Here is a 14675-nt window from a genome sequence, read left to right on the forward strand (position 1 = left end):
TGCTAACAATTGAGATTGTCCTGAGGTATTTTCTTTGCAAAAATTCGAGACGAATTATACAATGGTGTTGAATGAAATATGTAATATATGAAAAAGTATCACTTGCATCCAAAGAGGTTGTTATTCTTAAGATCTCAGTTGGAAAAGATGACTTTTGTTTGATCAGATGCCGTTTTTCAAGCAGTAAAGCAGTGTAATAATAGGAGCCAACATTTTGTGTTTCTAAAGTTCAGGTTCAGTAGTCTGGTATAATGGCCAACTGAAAATTGCAGTGTGGGAAAACATAGGAGGTGCTGCTTTGATTTCATGAACATTGTGTATGATTATCAAACCAAAATTGACATATTCTACCTTAGCTGCCTAGAATTTCAAACTTTTCTAGCAATTCTGTATTCATTCTCACCTTCAAGATATTAGAGGTAGAGACAGGGTAGAGACAGCAGTTAAAATAAGATTGCCCCAGTTCAGGGTGTATCTGGCTGACCTACAAAATGAGACCTTTCATGATTTGATCTGCTGTTCTATTACTGGAACCCCTCTTCCCCATCTTCTTGGAGAAGAATTTGTATTTGGAGGTTATTGTTATAACTGTATCATAATCATCATTGTGGAAACCATTGTTGACAGCCCACAAAAGAATGAAGTTGTACTCATGATTGCCACTTACAGTTTTGATTCCTTCGCCCTTAACATCTACTTGTTTGGCAACTCTGTTCCCTAAATTGGACATTTGGTAAACTTGGTCAGCCTTGAAACTTCAAAGACAACAAGCTGTCCAGCCATCTGCATGACTGTCATTGAAGTCCCTTGTGTTCTCACAGATTGCAGCTTGTCTATTCTGAAAGATGAGCTACAAATCTATTCTGAGCCTGAACAAAATATCTGACCAGTCTCAGAGCAACCCTGACAGTTACTCATAAGTCTAGCAGTTCCCATGCAAAACACCAAACACTGTACTTAACAAAAAGTAAGGCTAGGGGCAAATGGCATCTTCCCTACCATTTTGGAGAAGCATTGTTGTTTCTTTCTTTCTTTCTTCTTCTTATTAGTCTTTTTTTTTATTAACTTAGGGGGATAAGACAAGAAATGCCTTGCAAACATCTCTCTTTGGCATTGCCAAATTCAGCCTATTCCATGCATGTACTGTGTTTGGGAGTTGTTGCTTTGTTCTGTTTTAGTTAGGTAGGAAGATGGTAGACTGAAGATCTGCAGAGCTTACTGCAGAAGGCATTTTATTTTCCTATAGAGGGAAAAGTACACCCATCTCATAAATACGAAGTATTTCAAATTGAAATGAGAGGCAAATTATATTCCTGCTTTCCATATTAATTAGCTAGGTAACCCTGGGCAAGTCAACCTCTAAATTTCATCTGCATATTGAAAGCTTTGGTCTACACACAGCCATTTAAACCCCTCCTTCAATTGTTCATTCAGTCCCTACCAATATATTCAGTACCTGCTGTGCACCATCAACAACACTGATTCTTGGAGAGCTCAACATTGTGTCTCCACGCCTTTAAGCAATTCACTCCTTATCCTCCTTTAAAACCGGAAATCTTCCCCCAAAAGACTGAAACACTTTTTCTGTCTGAAAACATACAGGGGGAAAAGAAAGGTGTCCGTTGCAGTCAACCTAGAGCGGACGTACCGGCAGGCTAGTAGCTGTTCTTTCTTTGGAAAGGGCACGCTCTGCATGGTAAAGGGCTACCCAGTCACCCGGAGAAATACAGTTTCAAGGGCGCCTGGGGTCAGTGTGGGATACCCAGCCACTTCATTCTCGGCGGAGGCAACCTGGGAAACATTTTTGGGCTCCGTCCGAGTCACGCGGCAATTCCACGGCAGGAATTGTGCAATGGGGCGAGTCGGGCGGGCGGCCGGGGTGGAAAGAAGCGGGGGAGGCTGCCACAGTGCCAACTTTTTTTTTCCTCCCTAGGGAACCGTGAGGCGCGACGGCGCGGCCAGGACGGCGGGGATCCGGACGGCCTCAAGGCCGGGCCAAGAAAGCCTCGCTTCGCTGCAGAGGCCGCGAGTACAGAATCGCGTGGGGGCCGTCCCCGCTCCGCGCCAGAGACCGCCCCCGCGCGCTTCCCGGGACTCCGCCGGGGGCCGCGGGCCGAGGGGGCGGGAGCGAGAGCGGGAACGGCGACCCCGGGGGAGGGGGGAGGGGGTGAACGGGCCGCAGGCTCGCCACCGCGACCGCGGCGGGGAAGTCCGGGCCCGTACTTTCGGCTAGAGCACCCGGGCTTCCAGCGGCGCCACGCCCCCGCCCGCCGGCTCGCGCTTTCGGACGGTGACGCAGCCGTCCGGGTACGCAGAAATCTGCGCGGAAGCCGGGAACCTCCCGGGCCGCCGGCGTCTCCCCGCCGCCCCCGCGCTGCCCGCAGCCCGCGCCTGCCCCGGGGCCTCAGCGGGGGTCGCCCGGGGAGCCCAAGGCGGGACGTGCTCTCTGGGCTCAGGCTCGCTGATAAATCTTCGGTCGGGTTCATCACTCATGTCACTGTTTTAGTGACGTGCGTACTATTATTAGCGTCACTTAGAGGTGAGGAAACAGGCTCAAAAAATACCAAGTTACGTGCTTGAAGTCAAACAGAAGGCAGAGCTGCGAAGCAAATCCAGGTTTGTCTTGACACAGCTGTATGTTCTACTTCTCTTGGCTCAGCCTCTTCCCGGCTTTCGTTCCAGTGAGGAGCAAACAGGTGACAGGTGGGACAGGTACACTGAGAGGTGGAGCCCCTCTTTATGGGGCAGCGGGGCAGTTTGCTTCTGGCTGGTGCCCACTTTTGCTCAAGTGTGCAGTAAAAATATTGTTGTTCACGAAGTGGACAAGGTTGGAAAGCATTTCGCAGAACTTCTGCCACACTATATAGTGGGATCTACTGGAGGATTAAAGAAGACAGTGTTTACATGGGTGCTAGCGCTTCAAAGATCCTCAATACATAATAATTCTCTTTTCTTTTTGCAGCGCTCCCGGGGACATCTGGGCACTCACCCTTCTAACACTGGAGAGGGGATGCAGTCATGTTAGGTCAGTACCCTCTTTGACAGATGAAAGATTTAATTCACTCCATGGGAAAATCACCTACCCCCATCTCCATCTAACTAGTGACAGACGGCGAACTAGGGGCCCTGTCTCCTGGAAGCATGCAAGGGCTCTTGCCACCTCACCTCCCTTTTCCTCCCAGAAGCTTCAGAACAGCTCTGAGGCCAGAACGTGACTTTCTCAGAGACCTGATGACGGTGATGTGGGCGGAGACCTCCGGGAAGGAGGAGGAAGTCAAGTCACCGGGTTCGGCAGCTGGCCTGTCTGCCGTGCCCTAGAGAGGGACCCAGCACCTCAGGCGTGGAGCCAGCCCTACCAGCCTGGGCCTCTTTGCTGGCTGGGTCCCCTTTTGGAAGAGCGGCAGCCCAGTGAAAGAGAGAGAGAGAGAGAGAGAGAGAGAGTGTGTGTGTGTGTGTGTGTGTGTAGGGGGAGTGGCTTCTGGCTGTGGAATGTGCAAGTACATGTGGATTAGGATAGGAAGGAATACGCTGGCTTTTGAATTTTCTCCTAGATGGGACAGAGTCCTTCCATGGCAAATGATTTCAGGGTCAGCACAGAATTGTGAGAGGAGTTTATCTTGGAAAGTGAAGGATGCTAATGCAAGTTTTCTAACATTGCCAAATTTGGGGAACTGTTTGGGTTTTAAAATCACTGAGCCCTGGAGCAGCTGTTTTTTCCTTACAAGCCTCTATTTTGTGAAATGAGGCTAAAATACCTGGGCAGCCCTTTTCCCTTGGGCACCCTGGAATGCTGAGACTATGAATGGCATCTCAGAAGAGTTGGAGCTCCAAAGGGAAGTCGGACCACGAAAGGACAGGACTCTCTCCTTTGAAAACAAAGTTCTCCGTTTTTCAATCACAAAAGTAATTACTACTCATTGTACACAAGTTATATTTTTTTTTTTTTGAATCAGAAAGAAGATAAAAAAAATTGAAATCCGACATCCAGGAAACCACTGTTGATAATTCGATGTATAGCATTAATGTAAGCAGAGTGAACACACTCCTTTTTTCCTTGAACAGCCTTTTTTCCTTGAATAAAATATCATGACATGCCACTAAATATTTTCCATATACGTTTCTATTTTTTTCCATACATGTTTTAAATGGGTATTTAGTATTCCATTGTGCATTTATTTAGCTAAAGTCCAACTGAAGGATTAAAATTGTGTCCAGGATTTTGCTATTGAAACAGCAAAGAAGTGTGAGCCTTGCACCTAAATCTTTGAACACATTCTCAATTATTTGTATAGTTAATTTCCTAGATGTGGTGTTTCTGGGTCCAGGGATAAAGATTGCTCTACATGACCTTTTAAGCTTGATTCCCTCTACCCCATCCCCACCCCAGTGGTTTCCCAGACTTTCTGTACCATTTATTCACCAAGAATTTATTGAACAACCATCACATGCCAGACCCGCCTGGATACAGAGATGGATTATTTGTAGCACTAGGTGCCATAAATGTCAGAGAAAGCTTTGGGTAGTCAGATGTCCAGTTTGAGGAGGGTCATAAAAAACCATTTGAGTTTTTTAAAAATTCAATTTAATTAACATATAGTATATTATTAGTTTCAGAGGTAGAATTTAGCGATTCATCAGTTGCATATAACACCCAGTGCTCATTACATCAAGTGCCCTCCTTAACGCCCATCACCCAGGTACCCCAGCCCCTCCCCTCCAACAACCCTCAGTTTGTTTCCTATAGTTAAAAGTCTCTCATGGTTTGTCTCCCTCTCTGTTTTTATCTTATTTTATTTTTTTCTTCCCTTTCCCTATGTTCCTCTGTTTTGTTTCTTAAATTCCACATATGAGTGAAGTCATATGATGTTTGTCCTTCTCTGACTGACTGATTTTGTTTAGCATAATACTCTCTAGTTCCAACCACGTTGTTGCGAATGGCAAGATTTCATTCTTTTTGATGGCCGAGTAATATTCCATTGTATATATAGACCACACCTTCTTTGTCCATTTATCTGTTGATGGACATTTGGGCTCTTTCTATAGTTTGGCTATTGTGGACATTGCTGCTATAAACACTGGGGTGCATGTGCCCCTTTGAATCACTATATTTGTATCCTTTGGATAAATACCTAGTAGTGCAATTGCTGGGTCATAGGGTAGCTCATTTTTACCTTTCTAAGGAACCTCCACACTGTTTTCCAGAGTGGATACAACCAGTTTGCATTCCCACCAACAGTGTAAAAGGGTTCCCCTTTCTCTGTATCCTCGCCAACATCTGTCGTTTCCTGAGTTGTTAATTTTTGCCATTCTGAGTGGTGTGAGGTGGTATCTCATTGTGGTTTTGATTTGTATTTCCCTGATGCCGAGTGATGTTCAGCATTTTTTCATGTCTGTTGGCCATTTGTATGTCTTCTTTGGAGAAATGTCTGTTCATGTCTTCTGTCCATTTCTTGAAAAACCAGTTGAGTTTTTTGAGACCAGTGGATTTTAGGTAGCAGGAGGTTAGTGAGGAGCATTGAAAAAGGAAGGGAGGAACAATGAAAGGGTCAAGGGAGTTTTCTGTACACAAGCATGGTGGCCTAAGAGCCTGGTATGTGTTCATATATTTGGGAAAAATTTGAGTTGTCTTGTGTGCTTGTACTGAGAGTAGACTTGGGAAGGAGAATAGTGACAGAATGCAAAATAAAAACCCAAAAAACCTGTTATGTCATGCTAAGAAGGTTCTGACCTTATTCACATAGTAAATAAAGTTACTTATGGAGCCTCCAAGATCATGATGAAATTGGATCTTACCTCTACCTACTGAAGAGCACTGCCTTCAATAGACCCTCAAAATCATTCCTGGGGGAAAAAAAACAAAATATAGGAAAATTTGCAAAGCAAATATCCCAAAAGAATGTTGAAGTGGAAACTGCAGAGAATCAGCTAAATTCAGCAGTAACTACCATGTCCATCACATTGAAGAGTGTGCTGTAGTAATCATTAGTAAATCTGGTCATGAGTAACTTTCTCTTCTCTGCTTTAAAGAGAATGGCCTTGGGGTGCCTGGGTGGCTCAGTCGTTAAGCATCTGCCTTCAGCTCAGGTCAGGATCCCAGCGTCCTGGAATTGAGCCCCGCATCAGGCTCCCTGCTCAGTAGAGAGTCTGCTTCTCCCTCTCCCACTCCCCCTGCTTGTGTTTCCTCTCTTGCTGTGTCTGCATTTGGATAGCTTTTTAGGATCTGACTTCTAGTTCACTAATTCTTTCTTCAGTTGTGTCCCATCTCCTTTTGCACTTGAGTTTTTAATTTCTATCCTTTTTTTCTTTCTTAGAAGTTCTGTTGGGCAATTCTGTATAGTCTCTTGTTTCTTGCTCATATCTACCAGCTTTCATTTCTTGAAACAAAGGTTCAAAGGTAAACCAATCTGTTCTCTGGTCTCTAGGCCTCCATCAGCAGGAAAAGAGAGGGATCTCTCTTGTAACCTGGGCTTCAAATAAGATCATTCCTTCCCTACCCCTCACATGAACATTGGCAGGGGTGAAGAGGGAAGCCTAGGACTCTGTATGCTCTTGAGAAGAGACTCCACCCCCCATAAGGGTCTTACTGCCACTATCTGGCATTGCAATCCTATTTTGCCTATGTCCCTGTTTCTGTCAAGAAGCCCAGAACTCTCAGATCATCCCTCATACCCAAAGCTAATCCTCACGTGGCTCTAAGGACAGTGAGATACCCTCTACTATAGTATTTTGTATCTCTCTCCTAGCTTTTTTCCCTACCCCCTGCCATACTACATATTTTACTAGTCTCTCTCCTCTAAAATGTAACCTCCTTAAGAGCCGGGGTATTTGTTTTGTTAGCTGCTTTGTCCTCAGAGCTTAGAATATTACCTGGCAAATCGAAGGTATTCAAAAAAAAAATCTTTGTTGGGTGAATTAATATTAAACCTTCTTATTTTATATTCAGTATCTTGCCATTCCATATCCAAAGATTTTGCAAGTCTGATTTTTGTCAGCTGTTGCTGCTAGCTTTTATTTACTTTGCCTTGTTTACTTGTGTGTTCTGTGGATTTTTACTCTAAGCTCATATTCCTTGGGTTTTATCTGTAGAAATTCTTTGAGGCATAGATTGAAATTCATTCATTGAGAGATCATTTGTATTTACTTTTACCAGCTGTCTGGGGTAACTGTTTACTCAGGACCAAATGAATATCCCCCTTGTTTTTGTTTTTGTTTCTGTTTTCTTTTTTAACTACAAAAGTAGGGTGAATTGGGTTGTGAACCCATGTGTATGGATATAAATTATCAAAAGACAAATACTTTCTTCAAACAAAACACGACAATGTTATGAAAATGAAAGATTTTTACTTTTAAATAGGCTTACCTGCTGAAAACAGGTCCCTGCTGTACAGATTTTGTGTAGACAATTTAGTTCTTGTAGCCCATCCAAAAAATTAAATATTTTTTTGAAGGCCAGGTACAGGCTTTTTGGTTAAGACCTCATTTCTAAAATTGCCTTAAGCATAAATATAGTAAGCTTGGAGTGTCTTCAGTTCGTCATTTGGGTTGCCATAGAAGAAATCAGATTCGTTTCCTCAGTCTTTCCCCGTGCCTTAATACTTGTAGTTCATGTTTGCCTTGTCTCACTCAAAGGTTTCTAATGTCAGATAGGTACTGTTGCGCATGTTGAGTGCTGTGTTGGTCTCCCTTCCCGAGGTATGTTGGAGTAGATTTCAAGGGATACAAAGCTGCAGTCAGTCTCTGTTTGCAAGTCATTGCATTTAGAAATAGTTTGGTGACTTTGCCTCAGATTTCCTGGATAATGCAGCAGATGAGAAAATTTTTCTGTTATTTTATTTATTTATGTATTTATTTTAAAGATTTTATTCATTAGAGAGACAGAGTGCACACACACGTGGGTGAACACAGGTGCGGGGAGGGGCAAAGGGAGAAGGAGAAGCAGACTCCCCGCTGAGCAGGGAGCCCCATGTGGGGCTGGATCTCAGGACCCTGATATCATGACCTGAGCCAAAGGCAGATGCTTAGCGACTGAGCCACCCAGGTGCCCCTCTATGTTACTTTAAATTAGAGTGAAAGACAATTTTCTGCCCACCCAGAATTAGAAGGTAGCTTCTAGAACCTCTTTTCTGTTCACTTTCCGAGTTCAACTTCAGTTTTATTTGAATGAAACTTTCCCCAAAGATTCCCCATATCACTGGGGATTAGTTATGAAAACCTTGAAGATTAATGATTAAATGGCACTGGCCCAGTGAGAGGGGCTGTCAGTCTATCCCAGCAACTTCAGTGTTTGATAGGAAGTGTCTGATGCAAATTTGAAAATTTCAGACCTGAAACTGCTCCTTTTTTCTTTCTGCATTTTTGAACCGGCTGGCTCCTCATGTGTCCAGCTCCAGAGAGGTAAATAAAATTCAAAATGGCTTAGTAGCTAGGGGCCACAGGTTTGCAGCATGAATTATGATGGTGCCTGGAAGTTTCAGCATTCCCCTAGACTTTCCTATCCCACTTAGAGGCCAAGAGGCCAAAGTCCCTTCTGTGCTTTGACTTCTATTCTACTGTGGCTTCACAGCTCTTCACTGAGATTTATATGCAAGTTAGAAAAATATCTGGCTTAAACAGGTGCGGTCTTAACTCTGTTTTCTTTCTTTAATCCCATAGTATTTTATTTCTATATGATTCCGTTATTATTTACAAATCTTCTCTTGAGAATATTTTCTGTTTACTAGAAATTTAGAGATCAGATTTGCACAGGTTGGATGCTGCCAGCAAAGGCAGAGTGACCTTTGAGGGTTACTTTTACCTTGAAGAGGTCATGGGGGTCTGAGTCTCAGCTCTTCAGTCTCAAATTTTTGTCAGTACTGAAAATGGGCCCATTTCGGAAATGAACTCACATTGTCCAAGCTTATCATATGCATAAAATTATATATAAATCTAGAAGGCTGATATAGTATGTATGTGATCTTAGTGAGTTCCACTGGAAAATAAGTTCCACAAAAGATAGTCAATTCTCTGCTATATCCCCACTGATAGTTCAGTGTGCCCTATGTTAGGTGCTCAGCAAATATTTGAATGCACTATTTAATCCCTAATTGTCAATTTTCTCTCTGTAAATAAAGTACCATATATCTCATTGATTGTTTTGAGAATTCTGAGAACTAATTTATAAGCATGTAGCATGGTATGTGCCACAAAGCAAGTACTCTGTAAATTTCTCATCAAAGATTAGTTATCTATTAAGTTTTTATTTTATTTTTTTGCTACTTTACTTGAAATGAAGCAACAATTACAGTTGCTACAAATACTTGTTTTACTCCTCATCCATGTTGGGGGAAATTAGTTTGGAAATATAAAAATAAAAACTCCCTGTGTGGGTTACAAACACAGTGTGCCATATAGAAACTTTTAATCCAATGAAGGAGGTAGATTTACAAAATGACTATATATAATACAAGGCTGCTTATGGAGCGATAGAAAAAGGCACAGCATAGGGCTGGGGCATCCTGCGAGAGGGGGCAATCCAGCTGGCAGGAGGGTATAATGTCTTGTTTGCTATTAAACTGATGCTTACAATGAGCAGGAAAGCAGTAGGAATTATATTCCTGACACATAAAAGAAAAGTGACGGTTTAAAAGATGGTATAATTTTTAAAAGGTTATGGTTAATGTAAATTTTGTTTTCATTGTCTCATATTCTAATTCTTCCAATATTTATAATGTATATAGAGTGTTGCATGGCAACTCAGAATTAATCAGTGTTTAATCAGTTGGAATATTCTGTTTTTCTTTTCTTTTTTTTTTTAAGATTTTACTTATTTATTTGAGAGAGAGAGAGAGAGTGAGAGAGGGAGAGCCCAAGAGGGGGTAGGGTCAGAGGGAGAAGCAGACTCCTTGCTGAGCAGGGAGTCTGATGTGGGACTTGATCCCGGGACTCCGGGATCATGACCTGAGCCGAAGGCAGTCGCTTAACCAAGTGAGCCACCCAGGCGCCCGGAATATTCTGTTTTTCAAACTATATTAGACAAACACATCTTGAACTGTGTTCTACCAAGAATGATGCAGTTCTACCAAGTGACATCCTTTCATTGTATAAAAATAAAACTAAAAATTAAAATATATATATAAATATTTATTTTTTGGTAATTTATAATTTGGTAGGTGTAGGTGTCAAGGTCGAGACACACAAGTTTCCTTGTTGCCTCTGTGCAGCAACTTTCTTTCCTGTTCCTCATTACACTGGACGTATGGCCCCCTTTGGGTTTCCAGTTTTATTAGATTTCCCCATTTTGGGTGGACTTTATCTCGAGCTGATTTCTAATGACTCAGTCTTCTTAGATCTTCAGATTTTTCAAGAGTAGCTTGATTTTTATTTGAAATCAGCAATTTTTAAATGTTGGCAAGCAATTGAAACTTATTTGTTTTTAAAGTGCTGAACAAGAACCACAAAAAATCACCAAGAGCCATATATAGGCTTCATTTTATCAGTTTATAATCTCTGTTCTAAGCAGGCTAAGCAATCAACCCGTATTTATTTTATATGTACAATGTAGAATACATTTTGCTAGAATGCATCTGTTAGATAATAATATCCCCAGATTTGGAGAGAAAAGTCCAATTTCAGATTTCTTTTTATTTTTCTTTATAAATGTACATGTGTCTAGACTTTTTTTGTTCAGGAAATATGGTTACTGTATCTACAATATAAGGAAATGTAGGGCACAGTCCCTGCCCTCACAGATTTTTTACATTCTGTGCAGTAATAGAATGTGAAATGGACTGAAGTATCAAGAGATTTAAAGAAAGATGAACACCATGAATTTACTAGCTCAGTCTGGGTCTGCTTTAAAGGAGCTGTAGTTTGGGGTGTCTGGGTAGCTCAGTTGGTTAAGAGTCCAACTCTTGATTTCTTTCGGCTTAGGTCGTGATCCCAGGGACATGATCTCAGGGTGGGGAGATGGAGCCCGTGTTAGGCTCTGTGCTCAGTGGGGAGTCTGCTTGAGATTCTCTCTCTCCTTCTGCCCCTCCCCCTGCTCATTCTCACTCTCCTCTCTCTCTCTCTCTCTCTCTAAATAAATAAATAAATAAAGGAGCTGCAGGTAGGGTGGGTGTGATGGCACTAGAAGGAAATGGGCAGATATCTGACATTTAGAGGAAGTTGTAACAGGAGTTGATAACTGAATGAACGTAGTATAAGAATAAGGGAGAAATAGTATTTGTGCTTCTGTAATTGGGAAAATTCTAACCAAGCACAGTGTTGCATGACTCTCCAAAGGGTGCCTTCAGTGATGATTTTGAAGGAAATAAAAGTGCTCAATGTCCTTTTCCTTTTGGTTTGTTCATTTCTTATAAACCAAAGGCAATGTGAAAGATTTTCTAATTTCTCATCGTGTGCTCACATGGCAGAAACGGCTCCACACTCGTGACCTAATCACCTCCCCAAAGTCTCCTCTCTGATTCCTTCATATTGGGGGTTAAGATTTCAACATATGAGGTGCGCCTGGGTGGCTCAGTCGTTAAGCATCTGCCTTCGGCTCGGGTCATGATCCCAGGGTCCTGGGATCGAGCCCCGCATCAGGCTCCCTGCTCAGTGGGAAGCCTGCTTCTCCCTCTCCTACTCCCCCTGCTTCTGTTCCCTCTCTCGCTGTCTCTGTCTCTGTCAAATAAATAAATAAAATCTTTAAAAAAAAAGATTTCAACATATGAATTAGGTGGCGGGGGGGTGGGAGACACAGACATTCCATTTAAGGCAGTGGGCCAACTATTACACGCTGCAGAGACCGATGATCAGAGTTGCCCTCAAGTTTCTTATCCAGTATCGCAAAGCTTGCACACATGAAAACCAGGACTAGCACCTAAATCTTACGGCAACAAGTCCAGTGCTTTTTGCAGGGCCCCAGACTGCTTTTCAGTCTTTCAGTTTCACAAGCGTTTCTTCAGAGCCCATTTCATCAGGTTCTAAGGATGGCAAGAGCGCAGAACACAGCTACCTCCTCTCAGAGGACTTAGAGTTTATTCTTTTTTAAATTTTTTATTATTTTTTTAAGATTTTATTTATTTGAGAGAGTGAGTGAGCATGTGAGAGAGAGAGAGATCACGAGCAGGGCGAGTGGGAGAGGGAGAGGCAGGCTTCCCACGGAGCAGGAAGCCCAATGCGGGGGCTCGATCCCAGGACCCCGAGACCATGACCTGAGCCGAAAGCAGACGCTCAATGACTGAGCCACCCAGGCGACCGATTTAGACCAAAGTTTGGGTACATGGCTACAGCATCGATGTATTTTCATCAAGTGTTTTTGGAATGTAGAGAAAGGAGAGATTGGGGCCTGTTCATTGGGGAAAATTTCATGGAGGAGGCCTGTGGGCTTCCATGGATGTTCTACAACAAATAAACTGAGGAGTTAACCCTTTTGAGCACCGAGTCTGTATCGGCAGCTTGTGTGAGGTTACCGCTCAGACCTTCCTTCATGTAGACCTCACCATAATTCTCTGAGGTAGGTGTCATTACCCTCCACTGGGCAGATGAGAAAATCACTGCTCACAGGGGTGGAAGGCATAGTTGTCCAAGGCACACAGTAGGGGAAGAGCCAGTGTTGAACATCTGAGGACTCCAGTGCCTCAACTCTTAACCACCATTGTACATGATTTTATACTCAGTAGATTTAAAAACCTGACTTTTTACAAATGTACATAAAAGATGCATCTAGACCTCTAAAGCAAAAAATCAACTGGAGTTCCCCCTTTCCCTTGACCTGATGGGAGACTTGTGGCGTAGAACAGAGACAAGGGATCTGTTATGTTCCAAGCTCTCACTTTTATAAAACAAAGTTCTGGCCCACAGAAAAATACCCTGAAGCTTCAAGATAGCTGTGAAAGGGCCAAGTAGTCAAGCAGACATGTTGCCAAACTTAGCAAAAACAAAACAAGAGAATATAAGTACAGAGGGCATTAAAGGATTAGCACAATAAGGGCTGGTCTAAATCTTTTAAAGAGATCCAGTCTTTGTGGCCTACTACTTGGGGGACGATCTGCCTCAGGAGGTTGAGATGCCACAGCTTTGTTCTCCAAACCACTGAGGGACGTGATCCAGGAAAAAGCTCATCTCCCTGCAGAAGCTATCAAATGTGGTTTACCTGTGCTTTCTAGAACTTTTATTCAGTGTACTTTTTATACATACAGCTTTACAATACCAATATATTTTTGTACTCCTTTTAAAGTTCTTTCCCTAATGCCCTATATTCTACATCAGCAGTTTCTCTCAGGGCGGTGGTGGTTGGCCAGCACAGAGTGCTGGTTGGTGCATGCTTCTCCACAGGTGTTGCCAAGTATTCAACATGGAGGAAAAAGGCTTCAAGCAATTGGGAGAGAAGTAGGCAACATTAGGTCACTGGGCTCAACGGAGGGGGGTAGGAAGATGCTGGAAAATTCAGTGGAGGGTTGACAAGAACAGTTTAGTTTTTTTTTATTGTGGTGAAAAATATATAACACAAAAGATGCCATTTTGGGCGCCTGGGTGGCTCAGTTGGTTAAGCGACTGCCTTCGGCTCAGGTCATGATCCTGGAGTCCCGGGATCGAGTCCCGCATCGGGCTCCCTGCTCAGCAGTGAGTCTGCTTCTCCCTCGGACCCTCCCCGCTCTCATGCTCTCTCTCTATCTCATTCTCTCTCTCAAATAAATAAAATCTTTAAAAAAAAAAAAAAAAGATGCCATTTTAACCATTTTTTAAGTGTACAAGTCAGTGGCATTAGTTATTGAAAATGTTGTGTAACCACCATGATCTATTTCCAAAACTTTTCCTTCACCCCAAACAGAAACTTTGTACCCATCAAGCCCAAATTTCCTATTCCCCTGTCCTCCAGCCCCTGATAAACACCAATGCACTTTCTGTCTCTACGAATTTGCCTATTCTAGGTATTGCATATATTCCTATATTTCATACAATATGTGTCCCTTTGTGTCTGACTTCTTTCGGGGGTTTGTCCACATTGTAACCATGTATCAGAACTCATTCCTTTTTATGGCTGAGTATCCCATTGTATGTATCTAACCACATTTTGTTTATCCATTCATCTGTAGATGGACACTTGGATTGTTTCTACCTTCTGGCTATTGTGAATAAAGCTGCAATGAACACTGGCTTACAAATGCCTGTTTGAGTCCTTTTCAATTCTTTTGAGTATATACCAGGAGTGGAATTGCTCAGTCATAGGGTAATTCTATGTTTAACTTTTTGAGGAACTGCCAAACTATTTTCCACAGGGACAGCACCGTTTTACATTCCCACCAGCAGGGGATGAGGGTTCCAATCTCTCCATATCCTTGCCAACACTTGTTATTTCCATTTTCTTTTTATAGCCATCCTTGTAGGTACGAAGCGGTATCTCTCTGTGGTTTTGAGTTGTATTTCCTAATGACTAATGATATTGAACATTTTTAAAGCACTTACTGGCCATTTGTTTATCTTCTTTGGATAAATGTCTATTCAAGTACTTTACTCATTTTTTAATTGTTTGTTTTAGGCTGAGCTATAGGAATTCTTACATATTTTGGATAGTAAACCCTTATCGGATACATGATTCGCAAGTATTTTTTCCCATTCTGTGGGTTGTCTTTTCCCTTTTTTTAAAATATTAGCAAAATTTTACTTCAACTTCTTATTCTGCTTATAAAAAAATCTTCTGACAAAGCTGA

At 42.5% G+C, this 14675-nt stretch overlaps 1 long non-coding RNA gene across 1 annotated transcript; it reads left to right on the forward strand.

The window, feature by feature from the left end:
• Positions 1 to 2142: 2142 nt before the first annotated feature.
• LOC114208500 (uncharacterized) lies at positions 2143 to 4102 on the forward strand. The gene is made up of 2 exons (XR_003609026.2): positions 2143 to 2616; positions 2963 to 4102. It is a non-coding gene; the product is annotated as an uncharacterized LOC114208500 (long non-coding RNA).
• Positions 4103 to 14675: the final 10573 nt, after the last annotated feature.

The sequence above is a fragment of the Eumetopias jubatus genome, unplaced genomic scaffold (assembly GCF_037043125.1).
Source record: "Eumetopias jubatus isolate StellerSeaLion01/CBP00866 unplaced genomic scaffold, mEumJub1_p1.0 scaffold_4, whole genome shotgun sequence".
Taxonomy (NCBI): Eukaryota; Metazoa; Chordata; class Mammalia; order Carnivora; family Otariidae; genus Eumetopias; species Eumetopias jubatus.